Here is a 26,623-nt window from a genome sequence, read left to right as displayed (position 1 = left end):
CTTTTCCCTCCCTCTCTCACTCTCTCTCTCTCTCTCTCTCTCTGACCCTGTCTAGTCCACTCTCCTCCTTCCTTTCTTCGCCATCACTGTAGACATGTCTGTGCTTTAATGCAGTTCGACACAAGTGGCGACCGCGATCCAAGTAGCAGCTGTGCGTAGGTTACTGCAGGATGGTGTGTGTGCCGGCGGTCCGGGAACCGAGTGTGTGTCTCGGTGCTGGTGCAGTAGGCATTAAGCCACTGTCTGTTCGTGGCAGGTCCACGTTCAGGCGTTCTGCAAGGAGGCGGGGCTTCGGGGGCATTCCAGGTGACAGGAGCAAAGCCAATTCATTGGAGGAGCAGCCGTCAATACCTCCGTCTCCCCCAGAGAGCTGTGTGCCTGAAAACCACAAAAAAGACTTAATAAAAAAGATGAGAACTGACAAAAAGCATTCAAGAACACAAAACCCTAAAGATTAGAGAGCACAAGGGGAATTTGGAGGCTCTTTACAAAATCTGGCAACCTCATGAAAGAAATTACTTGCAATAAGCAGGGAGCCAATCAGATACTAGCTATAAAAAAAAGACCACAAAAAATCTCATTACTCCATCTTGCACCTTTTTTTATTACCAAGCCCATTCCATCTCAAAAGCAACACACAGCTTCTACAGTGTAGTGGTTCCCCAGTCGGGCATGTGGACCTACTGCAGGGGGAGCACAGCAAGGAAGGAGGGAGGAGGGGAATAATCTTCTATACCAAAGGGGGTCACTGCAGAAGAGGTTTGGGAGCCACTGGTATAGTGTACTGCACCAGTATTCCAGTCTAAATCCGGTCCTGGGTTTCATAATCTCTTGTAGTTGTATTCATGTAACTGGTTGGCCACTCTGTCAGTCATCACACCTGACTCCAATATGGAGGAATGGTTGTTGGGTAACAATGCTGCCTCTCCCATGGGAGACTTGAGGTTAATCTCACTGTCTGGGAAAGTGCTCCACACTATACCAACAAAGGTGTCCTAACATCACGTTCACCCACCTCTGACTGAAATTATAATGTAAGAATGCCTGTCCAATGTGTCCAACTGCACCTTTATCTCTGAGAACGTGATGTGTCCTGCCCTGCTGGTGCACCCTAATCTCCTCATCTGTGTAATCTGTCCCACTGTTCTGTTAATATTCCCAGGGCACCGCCGCTCTCAGTCGCGCTGTGTGCCTGCCACACCCACTACAGTCTCATCAGGCAGCAGCGCCGTGGCCATAAAGGGGCAGGTCTTCACCGGCAGGTCTTCACTGGCAGGTCTTCACTGGCAGGTCTTCAAACGCTTACGCTGGATGACACTTGCGCTGGATGAGACTTGCAACTGTGCCGTTTGGTGATTGAAAACACGAGTTAAAGCTCCCTGCTAAATAGAACCATAACATTGTTCTGAAACATTGCCACAATCGCTTGACGTGCTAACAAACAGTGGTGTATATGACGGCCATCGCAAGCCCTTATAAAGGGAGTTCATTAGAGGGAAACGATCAGGGGGCGGTAAAGAACGAGACAGGAGTGAGACACAGCATGAGACGCCACACTCGTGCTTCATCTCACTTTGCCCTCTCACTGAGACTCCACCGTTTGACTGATTTCCCCTTTATCAAACAGGTCAGTCCCAGACTCCTCCCACCTTGAAGCCCAAGCTCCTCCCCTGTGGCAGCAGGTCTGTGGCAGCAGGTCTGTGGCAGCAGGACTGTGGCAGCAGGACTGTGGCAGCAGGACAATGTCTATCTTTGGGACTCTCTGCTGACATTAGTATTCTGATGGAGCAGGACAAATGTTCTGGGCCACTGATGTGTGCGGAGCTCCAGTGTTAAGGTGGGAGACCAGAAAAAGTTGGTTTCCAGTCTAGCACACGGCTGCCATTTTTCCTGAAGCAGCAGGAAGCTGGTTTATCCCCTGTGGGCTGCAAAAAATGCTTTGAGTGTAAAAGGATGACAAAAGCCTAAAACAGTGAAATGCTGGGTCTGCTTTAGCTCAGTGCTGTGTTGTGTTTAATCTGCTTGCGTGTGTACAAGTGTGTGTGTGTGTGTGTGTGTGTGTGTGTGTGTGTGTGTGTGTGTGTGTGTGTGTGTGTGTGTGTGTGTATGTTTCTCTCAGAGCCCCATTTTGGCTCTGGAGCTGCCACTGTACATCACCAGGGGGGGGGGGAGAAGCCTTTAATTACACCAGTGACTACCTTGGGTTACCATGGCTACCATGAAGGACAGATCTATGCAGTTCAATAGAAAATAGGTCTGGGCTGAGACTGTGTTATATTAGAGTTCCTGGGAAACAATGAGAGAGAAAAGGGAGACCGCATGTCTGAAGCAAAGACACGGATGCCTTTGGTTCCTGAAAAGGAAAGGGAGAAGTATCCATCTCCCAAAGTTCAGAACAGCATTCGTGACCTGGTAGACAGTACAATCACCCTCATTTGGTCCATATGTGAAGTGCCTACTTCATTACCAACCCCAGCAGTACAAGCCGTGATTGGTGTCCTGCAACAGGAAGCAGCATGTTAATAAGAGCATCACGCAGTGCCGTCTCCCCATACGCATTCACCTGGCCAGGCCTGGGCTCGGGCGGTCTGGTTTGGGGGCGTGCTCCTGAGCTGTGGTGGGCTAATCTCATTGGCTGGTTCACCTTTCCATCACTTCCCCCGCTTGCTGGTAATTTTAGGCCAGTGAAAAGTTCAATCCAAAGCACAGGTGGAAGAAGCTGATGGAATAGGAGGAGTGCTGAGGCGGTGGTAACCCTAGCAACACACCGCCAGCGTTACACTGGTGGAGCAGTACGTGATAGTGTGTGGGTGTGTCACACAGGTGCCCAGAGGTGGTCTGGCTCACCGGGTGGCCCACATGGAGAGGTGGTGAATAAGGCAGAGAGGTGACTGAGCCAGGCGGTGGATCACCCAGACGGTGGATCACCCAGGCGGTAGATCACCCGGGCGGTGGATCACCCAGGCGGTGGATCACCCAGGCGGTGGATCACCCAGGCGGTGGATCACCCAGGCGGTAGATCACCCAGGTGGTAGATCACCCAGGCGGTGGATCACCCAGGCGGTGGATCACCCAGGCGGTAGATCACCCAGGTGGTAGATCACCCAGGCGGTACTGCTTTGTGAGGCATTCCAGATTCCGTAGCTGTTCTGGATACTGTTCTTGTTCCAGGTGCTACTGATCCAGATACTGTAGCTGTTCCGGATACTGTAGCTGTTCCAGATACTGTAGCTGTTCCGGATACTGTAGCTGTTCCAGATACTGTAGCTGTTCCGGATACTGTAGCTGTTCCAGATACTGTAGCTGTTCCGGATACTGTAGCTGTTCCAGATACTGTAGCTGTTCCAGATACTGTAGCTGTTCCGGATACTGTAGCTGTTCCGGATACTGTAGCTGTTCCGGATACTGTAGCTGTTCCAGATACTGTAGCTGTTCCGGATACTGTAGCTGTTCCGGATACTGTAGCTGTTCCGGATACTGTAGCTGTTCCAGATACTGTAGCTGTTCCAGATACTGTAGCTGTTCCGGATACTGTAGCTGTTCCAGATGAAACCACTCTGGCGTGACAGTATGCTCCGCCGAGCTGCTGACGCTCCCATAATGCCCTCTTTTGTCCCCAATTAGAAACATTAATTCCAGACTCCATTTTCTCCAGTGACTCACGCACCAGGCTCGGATGGATATTTTCTGCCTTGACAAAATCTGCTCCTGCTGCCCTCCAGGGGCAGATCTGAGACCAGAGAGGAAGGGCACGGGGCAGGGAGCACATCACGTGTGTAATCCACATGGCTGGTAATCTGACCAGCCTGGGCAGGGGTGAGGAGCGCACGCACCTCCTGCCCCCGCAGGGCACAACCGCGTCACGTGACCAACCCGCGTGGCAGCTGCACCTAAGGCCCTCTACTGCTATCCCAGCTTCATGGTCTAAAAGACGATCATCATATTCTGCACGCCTTGTACGCTTACACATTGCCAGCAGTCTCTCCACTTCCAAAGCCATCGGGGGGCAAAGGCAGCTGGGGAGACTGGCAATGACACGCAGGGAGATCACGGGGGCTGGACTGATTTGGTCCCTGTCAATAAATACAGTGAATACATCAGTAAAGAACCGCGGGTGGTACTGGATGAGGCCTGGAACAGGTCACGCTCACGGCTTTCCCACAGCTGTGTCAGTCACCAACAAGACACACACACACTTGCACATGGACGCACACACACGCGGTGCAGATGCACAGACACGCATGCTCACACACACGCGCGCCCGTGTAGACATGTAGACATGCACACACATGCTCGCACATACACATGCATAATTGCATATACACACACACGGGTGCGCGCGCATGCACACACACACACAGACCGCACGCACACACACACGCGCACACATGCATACTCACACACTTACACACAAGCGCATGCATGCACACTTACATGCTCACACACACTCAAACACAGACACACACACACACACACACACACACACACACACACACACACACACACACACACACACACACACGTGTGGTTCTGACCTTTCATATTCCCTGAGCTACTTTAAAACCACAATGGCAACAACATTTTACTCCATGAAGAGAAATGCAGATGCATAATACACACATCGACACACAAAAGTGCATATGCACAGACTCTAAAGCACACACATGTGCACACACATGAGCACACACACACACACACACACACATGTGCACACACACGAGCGCGCACACACACATGCACACAACCACACATGTGCACAACCAAGAAATACACTTTGTTTCTCTCCTCTGTTACTCTGTTCCCCCTTTTTGTGGAACTGACCCATGTACATGTGCACCAGGGTCAATTTAAACCCTGGGGAGTGGGTGTACATGTTGCCATGGCAATCACAAAATAACAGCTAGCTGCCATGGAGATGCAATAAGAGTCTCCAACACACACTGGACTACCAGTCTGCATCACACACTGGGCTACCAGTCTGCATCACACACTGGGCTACCAGTCTGCATCACACACTGGACTACCAGTCTGCATCACACACTGGACTACCAGTCTGCATCACACACTGGACTACCAGTCTGCATCACACACTGGGCTACCAGTCTGCATCACACACTGGGCTACCAGTCTGCATCACACACTGGGCTACCAGTCTGCATCACACACTGGGCTACCAGTCTGCATCACACACTGGACTACCAGTCTGCATCACACACTGGACTACCAGTCTGCATCACACACTGGACTACCAGTCTGCATCACACTCCAACACACTCCATCACACACCAGTCAAAAACACACACTAACCTGCGCCATCATGTACACTTCAGACCGGCTTGCTTCTCTGAGCTTTAACTAGCACAGTGTAAGAATTCCAGGCCCGTTTCTGTCAATGTTATGTATTTTGTCCTTTCAGAAAAATGTCCTAGATGACCAAAGTGTGAAACGTATAAAAGGATGAAAAGTGACATCACATATCTATTATTATTTATATTTAAATTTATATATATATTAGGGCTGGGACTCAAAAAAAAAATTTATCTAATATTATATATATATATATATATATATATATAATTATATTAGGGGTGGGAGCGATTAAAAGAATTAATCGAATTAATCGGAAGCTTTGTAATTAATTAATCTAAATTAATCGCATTTGAATCGCATTTCAGTATTTAACATGAGGAATATTAATTTAAGTTTGAATGAATCAATGAACATAAGCATAAACTTCAACATCTTGTTTATTTTTCCACCAGTCTACTACACAGATCAATAGATGAGTGCAGAAAACAGTTCAGAACACTGGAAATTCTGACCAAAAATGTTGTTTAATTTTGGGAGTTTTAATCCAGTCGTAATGGTCCAATGAAGGTCATTTAAAAACCAGGACATTTCCTCACTTTAAAAAAAACCCGGGACGCCCTGGACAGGATGTGAAATACGGACATGTCCCGGGAAATACGGACGTTTGTTCACTCTATCGTACTAGGAATACATTTATCAGCTAATGCCCGGTTCACACTACACGATTTTAGGCTGGTTTTTCAGTCGCCGACTGATCGGCGACAGAAACTGTGGTCGGAGGCAAATTGGCGATCACTCGTCGCTCGCTCAGTCGTGTAGTGTGAACTGCTGAAAGACGCTCGCCGAGCCGTCGCCGACTGGTCGCCGACTCGTCGCAGACGACCGGCAGATATCTAGCATGTTTAATATCTAGCAGTCGGCGACTGAGAGTCGGCAGTAGGGGTGGGAGGATCGATATCGGATCGATACCACGGCGAAAATATCGATTCTTTTGCTGCAGTTTAGAGGTCTGCGCGGGACTGCTTTTTTAATCCCGCCCCCGCCCACTCCCGCTTGTTTAAATCCCGCTCCCGCCAAAAAATTGCTTGTTTTAATCCCACCTGCTTGTTTTAGTCCCGCTCCCCGCCCGCACCGGCCAAAAAATCGCTTGTTTTAATCCCGCACCGCATTATTTAATATAATAATTTATATTAAATTATATATATTTTTGCTGATGCTGGTCCAGTGTGTCGCGTGCCAGTGATTATGCCTCGTGCCAATGGTGGCACGCGTGCCATAGGTTGCCGACCCCTGCTGTAGACGGTCAACCAGTTTCAGCTGTGGAAAATTCAATTAAAACAGGCGAATACACCACAATTAAGCCAACTACAGGAAAGTCTGATGTATGGAAGTCCTATTCCATTGTAATTAATGGAGAGGGAAATCGGCTTGTTGTGATTGATATCAGAAAGTGTTGGTGTACGTCACCTGACGGCATGTGTTTGGACTGTGGTAAGAAATGGGACAGCGCGATCCATCGCTATATAGCTGTTTTAATAAATACATAAGAAAATTTCAAGTACTAAATCTAATTAATTCAATTCATATTAGGATTGCGGGCGGGGGGCGACAGAAATGTGTATGTGGCGGGCGGGTGCGGGATTAAAACAAGCGATTTTTTGGCCGGTGCGGGCGGGGAGCGGGACTAAAACAAGCAGGTGCAGGCGGGAGCGGGATTAAAACAAGCGGGAGCGGGATTAAAAAAGCAGTCCCGCGCAGACCTCTAAACTGCAGCAAAAGAATCGATATTTTCGCTGTGGTATCGATCCGATACCGATCCTCACCTTTGTATCGATACTATCGATATAAATATCGATCCGCCCACCCCTAGCAGCCAGATGAGTCGGCGATTCCCCAGTCGTGTAATTCGTGAGCCCACGTCGCCGATCAGTCATGTAGTGTGAAAGCCACAACCACTGAAAGACTCGCGATTAAAGCACAACCAGTCGTGTAGTGCGAACGGCACAAAAACCTGACGACTGAAAAGTCGTGTAGTGTGAACCTGGCATAAGTTATCATTACAGACCTGCGCGTTAGCCCCAACATGTTTTGCGTTGAGGCGGTAACGAAGGGTGGAAGCGCTCCTGTGATAAGCGAACTCCTTCTTACATAAAGTGTAAATAACACTATTTGTGTTTGTACTTCCATCTGGAAGTTTCTTATATTTAAATTTCCCATCCACCAGCGTAGCCTCTGCAGTCATCTCCATCATGATTCATGATCTTATTGTGCGTCCATATAATCTGTATGTCTGGAACTCGTGCACTGAGAAACATTCCACGGTGCAAAAGTGTCTCATGCGTTAAATGCGTTAATTTTTTTAGTGCGTTAATTTTCCTGTAATTAATTAATCGAAATTAATGTGTTAAAGTTCCACCACTAAATTATATATATATATATATATATATATATATATATATATATATATATATATATATATATATATATATATATATATATATATATATAAATAACATACTTAAGAATTATTTTCTCTTCAATGTCTTAAACTGGTGCGCTCCATTGTGTGGATGGAGAAGTTCAGTGGTTTTAGAGTCATGTCTGCACACACACACACACACACACACACACACAACCATTACACACACATTCTCTCTCCGCAGAAGATTATTCTAATCACAACAGTAATTTCCAGAAAATAGGCCCCAAGGCCTAATCTAATTTCATGTCTAAAGGGTTTAATCTAAGGGATTAAAACCTTTAAGTCTCGATGCATTATGGCCCATCTGGAACATCTCGCAGGGATGGAATCTCAAGCCCAACCCCCTTAGAGAGCAAATCTGCTTTGTCATATAGGAATAATGTATGGTAAATATTCATGCACCGTGTTTTTAAGATTCTCCTGGGGTTTTTCCCCCCATTTCCCTGCTCTTTCTGAGAGAAGGGGAGGGTGAGAATAGCATGTGGCATCTTTGTTCTGGGCTGTGTGGAGAGGACTGGGGATTGTCTTTAGCAAACAAATGGAATGTGGATTAGTTCCTTGCTACCAAGCAATTACAGCCCTTAATGGGGTTTTAGGAATTTAAATGAGCACAAAAATACAAAGAGGAGAAAAATCTTTTTTTTAAGGTGGAACTCTTGGGGAGAATACAGGCAGTTGTACTTCTATGTGTACATCTATAGGGTTTGGATTTGAGAAAGTATGCAGGATTAATACACATCAGGCTCCACCAGGATTAATAACACATCAGTCTCCATTAGGAACACTTACCTTGTGGGTGTACTCATGCAGAAAAAAGCCCTGTACTTTTACTGTGCTTTATAATCTACCAGCTATGTACCCCCTCATCCCCGAGACAGAGGTAGCCAACATAGTGAGCATGCAAAGAGCAGGAAAATGAGTTTATTGTCTATAATAGTCCTGATCTGATATTATGATGTGCAGCTACAGAAGTGGCAGACCAGTCAAGGACATTCTAAACTAAAGTTGACATGGTCTAGGTCTTGCTTGCAAAACAGGGGTTACTAAATAAAAAAAATGGAAAGAAAAATGCAAATTTGTTACATATTTTACTGTATGATATACAGTGTTGCGAATAACGCCGTTAAAAATAACGGCGTTAGGTAACGGCATCATTTTGTCAGTAACGGGATAATATAATTAATTACTTTTCCTGTCGTTACAACGCCGTTGACGTTACTGGTCATTAAAAGCGGTGCGTTACTATATATTGATATACTAACAGTAATGCGAGCGGACCGCTGCCCAGGCTAGTGAGGAGTCACAGATCTCGATAGGTCACATTTCTCGTGTAACACCTGTTTAACTTAACAAGTCAGTAAGCGATTGGCTAAGGCAGCATTATGTTAGCCAATCAGAGCCAGTGTTTATACACGCGCGCCAAATCACACTAGTGACACACGCCACAAACGGAGAAGAGGCAGAAATGGCGAGTCAGGAACAAGCCGAAGTAAAATTTACATTTCCAAGGTGGCGATATAAACATTATTTAAGAAAATACTTGAAGTTCCTGAATGTCTACCAGACTGGAGAATAGAGGTTATATTGTTAAGTGTATTTCTGTTTTTTTTTTTTACAAAGATTTGGGATTTTAAAGGATTTTACCCTGCACTGGTCTGTGCTTTCACTGACTGTGAAAACTGCTTTTTCAAAAAAATCCTTATTCATTGGCATATAACTTTTTTTTTACTGTAACGCAAATAGTTACTTTCCCTGGTAACGAGTTACTTTTATTATAGAGTAATTCAGTTACTAACTCAGTTACTTTTTTGAACAAGTAGTGAGTAACTATAACTAATTACTTTTTTAAAGTAACGTTCCCAACACTGATGATATATCAGTAGAGTGGTGTATGAAATATACAGAATATTCCAAATTAAAATGAAGAATTTCTCGAGGTATTTTTGTTATCTTTTTCCCAAGATAACAATAACCCTCACACATATTTCTAAGGTCCAGTCTGTATAGTTATAATAAATGTTTAAAGATGTAAAAAAAAAAAACCTACATTGGCCAGTTACAAGATGAAAAACCAAAATTAGTACTAGTACCATGGTGTGATATCAGTAATTACCTTCAAGGGTCTCTCTTTGTCAAAATTAGAAATGCTCCATGTTTCACTGAGTCAATTACAAGACCAAAGGACCGAGGCAGTGGGCAGAGTCCTGTAGGTAAGAAAACCCATACTCCTTTGCACTCTGACTCACGTGCTCTCAGGACCTTCTCCGAGTCCCTTACATTTACCCCCTCACCAGATGAAGCTAATGCTAATGCTAACCAACACAGGCTTCAACAGGATGACCAAGCACACCCCCTGCGTCAGTCAGATCCAAGCACAAGTACTGAGGGTGGATTCACGGAAGTGTGTTGTGAGATTTCCATGGATATGTATCAGATAAGCCAGGCTTAATCCTGCACAGGCCTTGATGGCTCAGGCCTGAAAACTGTTCTCAGAAAATGCAAATGTACTGCTGAATACTCACATAACCTTGAAACCTGTTGAAAAATACACTGGCATATGAAGGACAGGACAGGTTAGTTTTATATGGGCCCATATAATGTATTCTACTGTGAAATCATAAATATAAATTATTTATGATTTCACACCTTCTCCATTTCTTGAATGGAGAATCTATAATAGAATCCATAAATAATTGGACAAATCATAATTTTGGGGTCTGTACTCCAGTAAAATGGATTGGAAATTAAGCAATAACCATGACAGCAAAGTGCAGACTGGCACGTTTTTGGTGTGGACCATATATGAATCACAGGCCTTTAATCATGGAGCCGTGAGTAACCGATCAAGTGCTGTCTCAGCTGTTTCCTGGCCAACTGTGTGTCATTGCAACATCATGCAAAAGCCAATTAACAAAAGAGCTTCAGTGGGTTCCAGCTGCTGCATTGGCCGTCTGCTGGCGTCTGTCAGCAGGAAGAGTGGTTGACCCTTGTGGAGTGGCAAATGCACTTATTTAGAGAGCAGGGAGACTAACTGCTGGTATTTAATGCTGACATCATGTTATTGGCAGATTTTCTTTGCAACATATAAAATAAAATCATTTAACAATAACAAATGAGACACATTTAATGCTATTGTAACATTATTGTAAGCATTGTCTCTGCTGTCTGTCTGCAGTGCACTTATGTTACTGGTGTGTCAGCTACACAAATGTCCATAGGGTACAGAAAGAAAAACAGCAACACCACCCAGCTAACACCAGTGACCTCAAAATGGCATTTAATTGGTACAATTAACCAACCACTAACCACAAAGTCCCAACAGACCATTATGAAGCCGAGAACAAAGAAGAAACCAGTTAGAACCACAGCCAAATTTTAAACACGTCCACACCAATTGCTTGGTACACTGTTAAGAAGCAAAAGCTACAAAACAAGTACAGACAAAGAACAGGAGATCTCAGTAGTGGATGTGAGAAGAAATATTAATCAATTAATTAGTAGACGCAGATGGGTCTCGGCACAGACAGAGCAAATACTGACAAAGCAAATCACAGACAGAGCAATCACAGACAGAACAAATCACACACTGTAATCACAGCTAAATCAAGCATGGATAGATTAAGCATAGACAGACCAATCATACATGGACCATGCAGGGATAGACCATAAAGAGCATAATATGCCTCAATGACATGAAATTGATTTATATAAAATGCAAACAGCTGCTAAAGTCTAAAGAACAGAAAGCCTAGCAAAGTGTGTTGGGCCAAAGCCATATGGAAAGACGAGGCAATGACACTTTAAGGTTTACTGGTACTCAACCCATTATACGATGCTCTATAATAATAACCCATAATAATGTTCCCATAATAATGTTCTATGTCCTCATATGTTCTCGTTCAAATGCAACGACTGCGTATGTGAACGTTTTTATACATGCGCTGTGATGCAGCCGGCCTCCTCAGCTACACTGTCCTTGGAGCTCAAGATCACATCCAAAAAAAGGAAAAATCTGGACACTGTACATGTCTTGGCTGACCTACTACATCTGGGTTATGTGGAGGATTATGTAAATGAGATTGTTTCCAGTGTTCCTTCTCGCCACACGTTTCCTAGTGCCTCCGCCTCTCCTTCAACCCGACCTTGTGTGCATCTTGCCAGAATTCTAGTCTAGTTCCCTTCTGGTGTATGAACTCTTGGGGCCCGTGTGAGGGGCCTGTGGGGTGGCATGTCTCCTGCTACCTCCCTCTCTTCCACACACTCCTCCCTGTTCCTCCCTCCTTTATGCCGTTTGGCAGATCTTCTCCAGAGTGATTGACAGCTCACATCAGTATGACGGTGCCCGCGCTCCCCGGGAAGCCTGTGACCTTGGTGTTGGACCACGCTGTACCTGCTCCACCAGGGAGCACCGTATATTTCACTCAGTACACTATTTTAGTTCAAAACCCTCATCCCCTTTACATGATGGAATTCATTCAGACCCCCTTTGGATGAGGCCAGGTACCAAAGCCTGTCTAAGTGCCCATCAATCCAAACGAAGTAATCCTCTGCCATGAGCTCACTGTGCTGACATGTTTGACACCCACTTCACCTCCATTCACATGTTTAACACCCACGTCATCTCCATTCACACTCAATGGTAAATACATCAGAGGGAGATTAGCCTCAGCACACAGTGAATTCTGCTCTGCTTGAGATCACCTGTAAACAACATACCCTATTATTTTGTACAATAAGATACTTAGAGTATGCATGTAACGTGTGTGTGTGTGTGTGTGTGTGTGTGTGTGTGTGTGTGTGTGGGTGGGTATATGTAATTGTAGAAAGAGCCGGTTCCACTATGTATGGGTGGAGTCAGAACCAAATATTTGTGGTGAGAACAAACTTTTTAGAATCAAATGTCTAATTGGACAATGCCATGAAATTATGCTTAACCTATGACTTTAAACTTGCAAACCTGTTTAAGTAGAGATTAGCTCAAAGAATGTGTTAAGACAAACACATCCACACCTAAAAGACACACATATCCTATTATAGTATTACTACTAAAATCAAATAAATTACTCATGATTAAAATCAATAAAATACTTCCGAACGCAAAACAAACACCCACACACAAAAAGAGGAACCAATGGTCCATTGGCTGCTGACTGAGCTAGCATGAGGCCCTGCTTCAGGAGCCTGAGGAGTAACCCATATATGCGCTCTGACGTATGGCTCCATAGAAGCACCCTGCTTTTGTAAGGGGATTTAACCTAGTTAAGACTGCAGGACTGTTACCGTCTACTCCCCAGGTGCCGTGTTAGCCTAGTTACAGCACGAGTTGATGAACTTCACTCAAAAACGAATGGAAAAAGTTCTGACTGAATTGCAAAAGGGCGTCTCATATTTTTTTTACTTATTCTAGTAAAAAAAATCATTTTTTATAAAATGAATTTCCAGATACATATAACAGCCTGAGATGGCTAACATTCATTGTACTGATTTATTCATTCAGAGCGTTCACACACACATGGTTTCAGCTCAGACTGCCTGTACTGTGAATCATTTTCTGGCAGTGTGGCAGGAAGCCAAAAGTTTTTTAATATTCCTTTAGGAGATATGCCACTACACGTGAGTGGCCCTCAACAGAACCTGCGTTTCAGACAGGCCCTCGGGTCTATGGGTCATACAGTCACACAACACTCTCAGTTTGACTGCATGTGTCCACTGCACATCTCATTTACCTTAACAAGCCGTAGGCTAAAAGGGGACATCACACAAGACACGCAATTAAATCCAACACAGATTTCCACTACACTCTATATCACTCAGAGTTGTTGTAGCTAATTAAATAAAGACAAATGTATGCCAAATAACATCAATAGTGAATATTCACCACAATATAGGCACGCTTTTATGTGCAGTGCCAGTCAACAAAGCACAAATGAAGCATGCCAGAAAAGGGACTTTGTAATGGCTTTGAAGAAGTTGACAAAATAACACGAAAGAAACATGAGTCTCAGCATTATCAAACATTCTTTAGTTTACCTTTACAAAGGGAACTAAACAGAACAAACTACAAAATACTAACAGCTATAAAAAATAATAACAGAAACCTTTCTTTCTACAGAACTTCTTAAACAAAAGGATACAACAGAAACTGAAGGAAATCTAAAACAATCTAAAAGTTGTGAATAAAATAAAATAAAATAGGTATCAAATGAAATCAAATAAAACAAAATAAAATCTAAAGCAAAAGAACAACTGAAAATGAAATAGATTAATATAAATCGAGAGGTGAAATATTAGAAATCACAGTGCAGAAGTCTTTAGATTAATTACAGGCTCAGCTGAACCTATTGAAAGTGCCTAGACAGTCAAGGGCTCTCAGGCGATTAGGCAGGGAACCCCACAGCTGAGGGCCACAGAGATAAATGGCAGCTTCCCGTCTGTTTAGTAAGGTAGTGGGTTATGAGTACCATGTTACTGAAGTTAGATCTCAGAGCTCTTGCAGGAACCAGCCTAATAATCAGCTCACTAAATTACCTGGGGTGAGACCATGTAGGCATTTGGAGGTCATTAATGGTGTATTAAAATCAGTTCTGAAAGATACAAGTAACTGGTGCAGTAGTCTGATTATGGGTGAAATATGCTTTCATTCTTCTGCGTGTCAATCTTGCTGCAATGTTTTGGACTCCCTGCAAACTAGAGATGAAGTCCAGAAAGAACCAGAGAAGTCCAGAAAGACAAGTTTTACAATACTCCAAATGACTTATTTATACATTTTTTTTGCTGTTGGCTGTTGACCTTCAAAGTATACCTGAGATAACAGAATGCAGTTTTGTAAACATTATTTACATGGTTCTTACGGTTGCTGTTGAAATTATATCAAAGGGTTTTAACAGTGTTCAGCCTTAACAGGTGCAGGACACTCATAAGGCCTTGTAGGGAGAGATACCAGCTACATAATCCCTGCAGGTGGTAAGAAACGATGGAGCTATTAATTATCCCGGCTAAACAGGAGCATATATAAATAGTGCTGGTCCCAGGATCAAACACTGAGGAACTCAACAGGACAAAGAATGATGCTCAGATGAGAGTTCTAAGCACAACATAATATTAATGGCCACTGGGGTAGGTTTGGTTCCCATTTACCACACAGTTGTTGAGGGCACCCAGTTTTATATGAAGTGTCTTGTGATCATCTGTTTCAAAAGCACTGCTAAGATCTAAAGGTACCAGTAAAGTCTGTCAAGTTTGGTATAGATAGGTATAGATAACTTGGAAGTTAACTTGGAGATTACTATCTAACAGACTGCCTGTAACATATTAAATGACTCTGGAGATTCATAGGGTAAATTCATTAGTAACAATATCTAAAGTTTTATTAAGATGAATATTAAAGTAATAGGCAGTGAAAGTCTGCTAATTATGGTCTGTAGTTTGTGAGTTGTCTTTGTGAGTGAGAGTATATATAGTGTTATCATTATAACCAAATATTATCATTATTATTATTATTATCACTATTACCAATTATTATCATCAGTATTATCATTACTACCAAAAATTATCATTATTATTATCACTATTGCCAAATGTTATCATGATTATCAATTTTTACTTGATGGTCTAACATTAAGAATGACAGCTTTTAATGCAGTGGCTGCTGTGTCTTCCTAATAATTTGAGATACAGCTTAATTTAAGATTATTTACTTTATTGCATACAACCAGGGTATTAGACGTTGTGTTTAACGTTGTTGGAGATACAAGAAAGTGCCTGTTTTCTCTTTAGTGGTTAAAGATAATTTAAATTCCCAGAAGTTTGTTTTGCAGTGTTTTTGAAGTGTGCAGACTGACATCAAGGCATCGTCAACATGAAATCAAGAAATGATTAAACACTAATTATGTTTTGAAATTACACATCTGTTGTATTTTGACATAAAGATAAAAAAACACTGGGCAGAGCATCTCTAAAACGTTGACCGTCTTGAGAAACACCTTTCAGGATATTAATCTAAAATGGGCAAATTATTACACATAAATATATCTTCAAATTGTTTCACACAGATCTCCCAACAATGTGACTGCAGTCTGCAAACTGTGCATGCAATTTAATTATTTTTGGTGCTTATGAGAATATATTGCCACGTTTCTGCTCAATCTCTGATTTTATAGTGCGGGAATAGATTATGGAATCAAAATGAACTTGTTTGGGTGTGAACTGGTTATTCTCCAGTTGCTGTGTGAGTGTGCATGGGTGTATGCAACTGTCAATGAAAACTAATGCTATATATATATGAGAGCGAGATGGTGATGGAAAACCACATCACTTCAATCCCAGGCAACTATCCTCTCGTGCACCACCACCACCGTCTCTTAGCAACGCCGGCACATCCGCAGGAGTGGGTTCAGGGCGGAATGAGACCCCCCACATAAATTAAATGGGGGAATACAAAGGGCCAAGCAAAGAATCTTTCTCGTGAACGACTGCACCCCGACTCGCGAATCCCCACATCGGTTACAGAACCCAATATATGTGACATAATCACTATCTAGCTATGCATACTAACAAAAGAGTTATTTTCAAAATAACGGTACCAATGGCATAAGCCACACACGATTCCTTTAAATCGGTGCTCATGCAGCACATCCTTTACTTTGAGGTTTTCCTTACCTTGCAAATCGTCTCCAAGATGCGCAACTCTTCTTTCCGCTGATCTTCAAACGCACGATTCTATCGCAAATGTAACCCGATCTAAACGCCTCTTCGTGCCTCCAAGCAGTCGTGCAGATTCTTCTTTTTCTGAAGTCTTTTAGATGATGCTGGCTGGGTGGATATTCACACGCATTCTCAGCTCTGCTCGCTGCTCCTGTGCAGCTGCGGGGGGAGACGCTGTCCCTGCACGTCTCTGGTCCCGGTCCACACAGTAGCCTCCGGTACAGCCAGAACTCCTCGTGTGGTCAAGATTGGGTCTGAATGTTTCAGATGAAGATACTCTTTACCCTGCCTTCCCCAAACTCGCTTAAGAAGCTGTTGGGAGATGTAGTTTTCTTTCGTGTCCAAACATCCATCGGAATTTGCAAAACCGGAATATGGTTGAACACAATTAACCTCTGCTACGTCCTAAAATTTTCTAAACGATTAATCGGAACGTGAATATATTTTTCTCATATTTCAGACGTAAACTCGACAATTATACATCATTGTTTTAGAAACGACAGTTCCCATAATGCATTTCGCTAGCAGGGTCCGTATTAGACCACTAGCTCTGATGGGGTCCAGATTGTTCTCACGACTCGTATTTGAGACCTACACCGTACACACGACACGTTTGTATTTACAGGCACACCCGTGTGCTGCTTATGTGTTCTTCGCAAGGTAATAATATTCTTTTCGATACTACGGGAAGAAAATACCTTATTTATTAAAAATATACATAAAAAATATCCTGGCATCGTGACGACAAAACAATCGGTTTTATCGTTCGATATAATGGCCTTAAAACCAATAAATGGAATACGATCGGTACATTTTGGGTTTAGTGGTTCATAGCATGAAACACAAGGATCCACTGACTTCTCCGTTACTCTCCCGCCTTTATCCCAGTATAACGAGACGAAGGGGGAAATCGTATACACAATGGCGCCATCGTGTGGATATGGTTGTACTTGTCCACTTAAACTGTTTCAGTACTGTTTTACTTGTTATCACGGCTACTGAGCCTTCAAATAGTTTAAAATAGGAACTTTACATTAGTAGAATACATCCTTTTAAATTGTAGAATTGTACTTTTTAAAAGTAAAAAAATGACTTTTAAAAAGTCCTTAATGGTTCTTTCCTTAAACTGGAAAAAGATAAAAAATATAGCACATAATACAGTCACATTAGTAATGTATTGTGATTATTATTATTATTATGAATATTATTATTAGTAGTAGTAGTAGTAGTGGTAGTAGTAGTAATTTGTAGTAGAAGTACATTTTTTTAAAGTAGTAGTATTTATCATCTTCTTCTTCATACATTTTCCTATTGAGCTTCACAGTGATAGCCAACTGAGTAGAAAAGCCCAGAGTTTTCTGTTCACTGCAACAGATGTCAGTCCATCCTGTGAGACTCCAGGGCCAGCTGTGAGATCCCCCACACCCGGTCTGGACCTCCCTCTGGGCCTTCTACTGGAACGCCCACAGAACAGCTGTGGTGAGCGCTGTAGGGTGGGGATTCTTATGAGCTGTCCAAGCCATCTCAACTCAGCCTGTCTCTCCTCAGGCTTGAGGAGCTGTGGCTTCCACATTCCACATGTAGTCTCGTAACTACAGGTGGGGCTTGGGATCTACGCAGAGACCTCCGTCCTACCGTTGACCTCCTGCATCAACACCACAGACTCATCCCGATGCCACAGCAATGCTGACGTTAACCTGATCCATTTATCAATATCACCCTCCCTTTTTCCATCACTTGAGAACAAGATGTATAAACACTCCCATAAAGGGAAGACTCTCTCACCTCGCCCAGAAGGGGCGTTCTCTTCCTTTCCAGATGATTTCCGTGTCCTCGGACTCGGAGATGCTGAAGTTCTTCCAAGCTGACTCACATCCGGACATGAAAGGTTGAAATGCGTGTCACTGGTTCACCTTAGAGGCTGCTAAGAAGACAACATCATCATGCAAACAACAGCCACACTCTGCGTTTCAGCCGCCGCTCCACTTTCACATCCTGTCCATGAAAACCGCAAAAAAGGAGTGGACACAAGTAACCCATCACACATCAGCTCGGACAAACGCCACAATGCGGACCCAATGCTCACCGTATTCAGTCAGAAACTGGGCTACGCCAAGCAGCGACTCAGGCACTCAGACACGCAATGTTGCATCATCTCCCATAACTTAAGCATCTGTTCTCCTTGTGTTAGTGCGAAGTGTTTGTCACAGACATGCTCAGAAGTATAATGACATCTCTGCACTGGGAGCGACCTGGGAGGCGCTTTTTCATGTCTACACAGCACATGCAGACGGCGCTGGCCCAATCCCTTGATCCCCCACAAAAGTGTTTTTTTTTAGGGGTGGCGGGGGGGTCTTTTTTTTTCCTGCATAAAGTAAAGTGCCCATGGGTTTGTGAAAGGTGCTATATAAATGTAGCTTATATTATTATTATTATTATTATTATTATTATTATTAATAATAAAATTATTAAAATCTAAAATGGTGACTTCATCCACAGAAATTGAACTTGTATTACAGTCGGTTTCAGGCATCGCCATCTGATAATAAGCGCAATTCCGTTGGGTCGTGGTATTCCTCATAGCGTTGTGCTGTTCGACAGAATTATCACTAGATGTCAGCATTTCCCTACCTCGCCACAAACTTGATTGACCGACATCACGGCCCAACCTGTGCTTTCGTCTTAGCGATTGCTTAGCATATGGCGTCAAATCCAAGTCAATAATCGCGAGCGCGGAAAATCATTTCGCGCGAGGAAAAGTGCTTATTCGCGCGAGCAAAAATGCTCTCGCGCGCGCGGAGAGAGCTTCCTCGCGCGAGCAAAACTACTCTCGCGCGAGCAAACCTGCTCTCGCGCGAGCAAAACGACTTTCGCGCGAGCAAAACTACTCTCGCGCGCGAGGAGAGTGTTGCTTGCGCGAGGAAAATTTGTCACACCCTTTCTGCTTGCGATTAAGCTCCTGCTCGCGTACCAGATTGTTTGATTTTTGACAGTCGTGGGAGGGACCCAGACAGGATTGGCTTCTGGATGTGAATTGTGATTGGCTGTCAGTAGGGTCTGTTTCATGTTTATTTTTTCACGATATCAACGCATTTAGACAGTTGGAAGCTCCATGAACTATGGTAAAACAAATAACCAGCTAGCTAGCTAGATATTTATAAGTCCGACTAGTTAGCTAACTAACTATGGATACAATGCTAATGTCAGACTTATTTTAACATACACAAAGAAAAGTTTTGCTGCAAGGTATTGTTAGTTTTCACATTAACATCTAAGGATTTTTACCTCATAAACCAAGTGTCCACATATGTGGGCATTATGCAATAATGGCAATACGTTGAACGATGTACCATGTCATAGATTTTTAAGCCGTTCATATAAATAATAATAGTAAATTTGTACAAAATGTGTTGTTGCTGTAAATAGAAACAAATATAAAATTTTCCATTTTTATTGCCTAAAAAGCTAAATCTAAAAACATTTGTGTGTGCGTGTGTTTGATATATTGTCTTACTGTAAAATTCATCAATATACACATATGTACTTAGTAGTGAGTAGAATGGAAATCACGTTATTAAGGTATATATTGAACATATGTTAGGCCTAGTACACGTTGATCATTGTATGCCTTACATGCTTGTAGGCACTCTCTAGTAATAAAGTAGTAAATTGTGTGAAGGCACTCCTTGTGAGATGAAGGCAGACAGCCCTGAAGGTCTCTGGTTTGTAGATAAGCATGAGCTGCATCTGAATGGTGCATCTGACGTACCGTGGCAGGGAAGGAGTGATGGGGGTGATACCTCACCCCATCACCTCACCTCACGTGGGCCACCAATGAGACCTAACATGCTTAACTCGTGTCATGGAAGTATGATGTAATTATGTAGCAAATCATGTAGTTTGATACCTCACCCCATCACCTCACCTCATGTGGGCCACCAGTCAGACCTAACATGCTTAACTCATGTCATGGAAGTATGATGTAATCATGTAGCAAAATAGTATAAGAACTATGGTCTGTGAGTGGGGGCAGCTTTCTCTTACAGACACTCTTGAGTGTGTGTACTGGAGATCTCTGGATCGATCCATCTTTCTATTTTTCTGTCTTTTGTCTTTAATAAACTTTGTACTCTACTCTGATACCATACCCAACTGCTTTTGACTTTTCTTGGTCACCATTAAGGTTCAAATTTCAACGACAGTACATTATAGCACACATGTATATGTGTTGTTTTTCAACCAGGGCAGTGTAGATCATCAACATCACACTATACAGTTATTGAGGATATTCCAGTAGGCAGTGCGTCAGAGTCCACTTACAGTGACAGTGACATCAGCGAAGGAGAATATGAGCCAGATGTGAGACGAAGTGAAAAAAAGCGAAAAATAACAAAACGAGGAAGGGAACAAAGGAAATGAGGGAGGTTTAAATAATTAGCAAAGAAAACAGAATGTCAGAGGCAGGAATAGAATCTGGAGATACAAGGGTACTGATTCCCATTGAGTCCCACCTATGTTCATGGGGATTTTTGAGGTGAAAGCGCAGGGTGAGGTACCCATTGAGTTATTCTTCAATCTTTTTCGAGACTCACTAATAGATGAGACTGTTTTTGAGGGATTTCACCCAAGGAAATAGCTGTGGAATAATCTGAATATTTTGACATCACTGCCTATCTTTATTTATCCAATTCAAGCTAAATTGTAGCCTGAACGGCATTAAATTGCAATTAACTGTTGTCACGTCTACGCCCCCTCTCCTAGCTGTCACTCTAGGTTCCCTTGTGTCTGCGTTTACTTGCCTGTTTATCCTGCCCAGCTCGTTGTCTCTGTGATTTCCCATTGTTTGCCACGCCCCTGTTATCATTGTTCGCACCTGGTCTTTGTCTAGTCCTGTGTATAATAGTCCCGGTGTCTCCCATGTCTGTATCGGTCTTTTTGTTCATTCGTTCCGTATGCCCTTGTGGAGTTCGCTGTTTCTGTTCTGTCATCTTTGTGAGTACGTCCAGCCTAGTCTTTGTTCCCCTGCCTGGTTTTGTTCTTTGTTTTGCCATGTCTGTTCGTATTTCATGTCTGGACTGCCTGCCCGTTATGACCCATGCCCGTGACTTCGACTCTGCCTTTGGAATTTCCTTTAATAAATCTCGCTCTCCTCAGCGTTTGTGTTCGCCTCCCTGTTCTGCCCAGCGCAGATCGTTACAACTGTTCAAATGTTAAGAGCTGTTTGTTTCAAGATTATTTTAACAGAACAAAACTTACTTGTTTTAATGAAAAGAGGATAGATTCTCACAATTTGTTATATATTTGGGCAATTTTTATAGAAAATATTCACTCTGTTCTTGTATGGTGTCCACATATGTGGACAGTTGAATAACTTTATTTTAAAAAATTTTTATGTAAAATAATAAACCATTTGACTTTTTATGCAAGTCAGACTAATAAAAACAATTATTTAAATCTAGCCACAAGCGGAGATTGTAGGTTCACACACGTATAGGCCTAAGCAGCCAAAGAAAACCAATGTGTTTTGAGCAAATGTTTGACCTTTGATATGAATGTATGAAGTGTTTTTTTTTATCTCAGATGAGGCACTAAATCTACAAAAAATCAAAATGTGGCTAAATGTATTGGCAAAAAATTATTCAGATCATATAACTAAATCACATGCTGAGATTAGCTTTGTGTTTATGTGTTTGCAAGGTGTTTCATGTAAGCAATGCTTTTCAGTAGGTTCCAGTATTTGGCCAGTAGATGGAGCCAAAGTACTACCATACAGATATTACAGCGATGAAAAGAAATTTTAGTGAAATAAAATGTTCATTCCTGGTCAGGCAGTATACTTTTTGTTATAAGATGTAATTACAAAGTTATTTGGCTCATTGGTCTGAATCATACAAGATTCATTACTTCTCTGTATTCTGCATGACAGGATTGCAGCATTAGTTTTGATAATTTTAGAGGTTTTTGTGTACAGTAGCGTCCCCGACAGGTCAATTTGAATCAAACTTGGAGCACATCACAGGAACCTCAATCCATGACAGCATTTGAAATTAGGAGTTGATCACTGTGACAGAAATTATGTCATTCTTGATTAGGTCACGTCATTTAGATTATAAGAGATCATTATGAACGTTATGATTTAGTACATGTCGTTCTGATTAAGCAGAAGGACTACAATAATGAAGTAGTGTGTTTCAGTGTAATCATGTACTTATGTTTAGTTAATATTATGCATTTGTGCCATACTGTGACCCAGGTCAGGGAGAGTGCGAAGGGTAAGAGCACTCTGTTAACTGGTACTCACTAGTCTACTATACTTGGGTCATTTAGCTTTCTCTGTGTTCAACTGATACATCAGTTTCTTCCGCTAACTCTAGGGAAGTCCATATTAGGAGATACACATATGTGAGACAAAGTAGCCTGTTGGGCGCCTATGTTTTGGAACATGCTGTGCTTAAGATAACCTGTTTGCTAGAACTGCTGAATGGTGTTTAGGATTGTATATAAACAGGGGGACTGTCCCCTTGCTTTCAGTGTTGGTTTACATGGTTTGAGTTATAGCAACATAGGTCATATATGGCATGGCCTCAATGATATAATGAAAAAAATTACCAACCTGAAAATTAAAAAATCCAAAATTGTTTTGATAATTATTCACCTAGAGATTGCAACAACAAATACATTGTATATAGAAACAAATCTTTATTTTACCATCTATGGTTTCACAATATACTCTTGGTACAACAGTTATTTAACTCAAATGGCTCTCTACTGACAAATCAAGAATTTAGTAAATATTTAGTAACTAAGATTTAGTAATTAAATTCAGTGTTGCAATTCCTTTTGCTGAATTAGTTATAAAATGCTATATATGCTGGAGTGAGTATGCTATTTAAAAGTACACCAGGACATGATCCAACATTATTACCCATCGACCCAACCAATCTTGAAATAGGGAAAATATGTTTCTCTACATCACACAATAGTAATCATTATATATGCTCACTGTTTCAGAAAGATGGTGTATCTAATCCATATGTATCTATTGGAACACCATCTTTAACAACCTCAACTGGAAAGAGATCTGGACCTTGCCAGCAAAATATATATCATACATAAAGTGAAAGAAGTATATTTTAAAATAATTTACAGTTTATCCATCAAAAACATTTTTAACAATGGTTTATAAAGGACATGGAAGCGAATTGCACTTTCTGCAGAATTTGCAGATATCGCGAAAAAATATACATGAAACGGACCCTACTGACAGCCAATCACAATTCACATCCAGAAGCCAATCCTGTCTGGGTCCCTCCCACGACTGTCAAAAATCAAACGATCTGCTCCGCGAGCAGGAGCTTAATCGCAAGCAGAAAGGGTGTGACAAATTTTCCTCGCGCAAGCAACTCTCTCCTCGCGCGCGAGAGTAGTTTTGCTCGCGCGAAAGTCGTTTTGCTCGCGCGAGAGTAGGTTTGCTCGCGCGAGGAAGCTCTCTCCGCGCGCGCGAGAGCATTTTTGCTCGCGCGAATAAGCACTTTTCCTCGCGCGAAATGATTTTCCGCGCTCGCGATTATTGAATTGGATTTGACGCCATATTAGCACAGCTACTAGCCCTCCAGAATACAGACGTACTCAATTGAATCTAGAGATATCAATGAGGAAGCTATCTAGAAAGGCTCCATCTCACCGCTGATGTCCACCAGTGTGTTCTAGGATTGCCACCATAAACGGGCACCAACAACCTTCTGGCCAATGATTCTTCTCCCCTGCCTTTATGACTGAACGTTTGATCATGGTCCATTCAGACAGTGTCTATTGCCTAATGTCAACACATGGTAAACGTGCTACTAGAAGTGGAGAATAAAATTGTCATCACCGGTTCCCTGCCTAGCTGGAAAGCTTTTCTGGTTGTACCAGTAACAACTTTGATGAATTCAGCTCACCAGCTAATGGTGATCGGCTTACAGCCCTGTCCCCTCCTATCAGAGTGTCCAGAACATAAAGTGCTACTTAAAAGATTTACCCACCCAAACAATTGTTTTCTAAAAAAATTAATATCCAAATCTCAATTGGTAAGCAAACATTCAAAAGAAGGGACACAGAAAACATATATATTTTCACTGTTCAACAAAAGTCATTTCTCTCTCAAAAAACAAAAAATCTGCCAAGTGCAAACGTATGTGAACTCTTCTGTAAACACAAATGAGTGTCTCACATCTGCTTTAAGGGGTTTTTGCCCACTCCTCCTCCTCACAAAACTCCATCTGAGAGAGGTTGGAGGGACAATCTGGCATGTACCGCCCACTTCAAATCTTGCTACAGCATTTCTATGGGATTGAGGTCCAGACTTTGACTGGGCCAATCCGGAGTGCAAATCTTCTTTCTCGTAAGCCATTCTTTGGATGTTTGGCTGGAATGCTTAGGGTTGTTGTTTTGTTGCATAATCCAGTTCTGTCTCAGCTTCAGCTGAGTTAAGAATGTGTTGATGGTCCTGGGAATTGATGGTTCCCTGGATAATATGGAGTCGTCCAGGTCCGGAGGCAGAAGAGCAGATCCAGACCTTCACACTTCCACCACCATGCATCTCACCATGCAGTGTTGATTTTTCTCCAAACATGGCGCCTGTGATTGTGGCTAAATAATTAAATTTTAGACTCATCTGTCCAGAGAATGTACTTCCAGAAAGCCTCTGGTTTGTCCAAGTGCTCTCTGGCAAAGTTTAAATGGGCAACTTTGATCTTTCTTGAGGGCAGAGCCTTCCTTCCAACAACCCTCCCATGAATGCTGTGTCTATTCATTTTTCGCCTGATTGTAGAGGCAGGTACTTTTATCCCAGATGCTGCCCAAGAGGTCTGTGACTCTCTGGAGGTGATGTGTGGGTTGGCCTTTACCTGAATTATTATGTTTTGATGCTTTTTGGTTTAAGTTTTGATAGTTGTCCACTTGTGGGGAGAGTTTCAGTGATGTTGAGTGCTGTCCGTTTGTAAATGATTTGTCTTGCAGTGGGTGGATGGAGCTGGGATCTTTTGGAGATGGTTGGTCTTGTAGTTTTCCCCAGAGTTATGGGCTGTCACCACCTTCTTCCTGGTGCCCTCGTATGTCTCCTCTCCTCTTGGCATTGTTGATTTGTGTGCTACTACTTGGCATGACAGAGGTTCAGTTGATTTCCTCTCCCTTATTATCAGTGTGGCTCAACTCTTTTCCCAAGGACGTCTCATGTGAACTGTCTGCTTAACTGATTACGTGAGCACTCACATGTGTTTCACCTGATGTGCTTCTGCTGGCAACTCACACATGTCCCACAAAACAAGTAAATGGAAGTGATGAACATACACCTGACATTTTATATACAAAAACTGGTGATGATAAAATAAGAGAATCAAGGTTAAACAACAGAAAAACTACTCAACGAGTTCACAAACTTTCAAGCTGCACTGTATAGTCTCACGTCTTCTGACATTAATGCAAACCTGATCACTGACCTTTGGTTACGAGATGCTCTCATAACATGTATACTTTGATCATCCTGGTGCTCGTACAAGGTGTCAATTATTGACTTGCTCAGAAGTATAATAACATTTCTGCGCTCAGGTTCAGACCTGGAAGGCTCTTCCTCCCAGTCATCCCCCCCCCCCCCCCCCCCAACCACCTTCACCATGTACGTGGTGAATTAATTCTAGCCGACACCCTTCTATCACAGATCACCCCAGACACTTTATGCCATTCACACCACCCTGCCTGCACTCTCTTCTTTCACTTCCTCCATTACTCTGTACCCTCGACCCTAAGTAGGTAAACAAATATCTAAATAGAAGTAAGATATGTAAAAAAGCTATTGGATTATAACACGATGGTATATTTACAAGAGAGTGCAAATTTCTGCAGTAGTATTTGTAAGGTGAACTAGGTGAATTGTGCAATAATAGCATGTGAACAGTAACCACTATTTGTGCAGCAGTAACTTGCAAATGGTCATGAGGCGACAATGGCTATTTCTGGTTTAAAAGTCTGATGGCATTAGGGAAAAAGAGTTATTTAATCTGGTGGTCTTATATTTAACACTCCTGTACCTCCGGCTTGAGGGCAGCAGTGTAAACAGTCGTTGTTTTTCCACGTTAAAGGCCCTGATTT

The 26,623-nt window shown here is 42.6% G+C and overlaps 1 protein-coding gene across 2 annotated transcripts in view; it reads right to left on the bottom strand.

Annotated features, from left to right (window-relative positions):
• Positions 1 to 18,684, bottom strand: part of st3gal2 (ST3 beta-galactoside alpha-2,3-sialyltransferase 2) — a 31,063-nt gene extending 12,379 nt beyond the window's left edge. Inside the window, exons 1-3 of one of the 2 annotated variants that reach the window (XM_076990848.1) lie at positions 18,582 to 18,684; positions 18,281 to 18,416; positions 1 to 378 (exon numbers count right to left, since the gene is read on the bottom strand). The exon at positions 1 to 378 is cut by the window's left edge and continues 1,161 nt beyond it. The gene's annotated coding sequence lies outside the window, so the exon portion shown is untranslated. Of the gene's footprint in view, positions 379 to 16,450; positions 17,038 to 18,280; positions 18,417 to 18,581 lie in introns of those variants that run through there. The other variant, XM_076990849.1, reaches the window with a different exon arrangement.
• Between the last annotated feature and the right edge of the window lie 7,939 nt (positions 18,685 to 26,623).

Source organism: Brachyhypopomus gauderio, chromosome 2 (assembly GCF_052324685.1).
Source record: "Brachyhypopomus gauderio isolate BG-103 chromosome 2, BGAUD_0.2, whole genome shotgun sequence".
NCBI lineage: Eukaryota > Metazoa > Chordata > Actinopteri > Gymnotiformes > Hypopomidae > Brachyhypopomus > Brachyhypopomus gauderio.
Note: the sequence above shows the minus strand (reverse complement) of the source record. Positions and strands in the feature narration are given on the sequence as shown.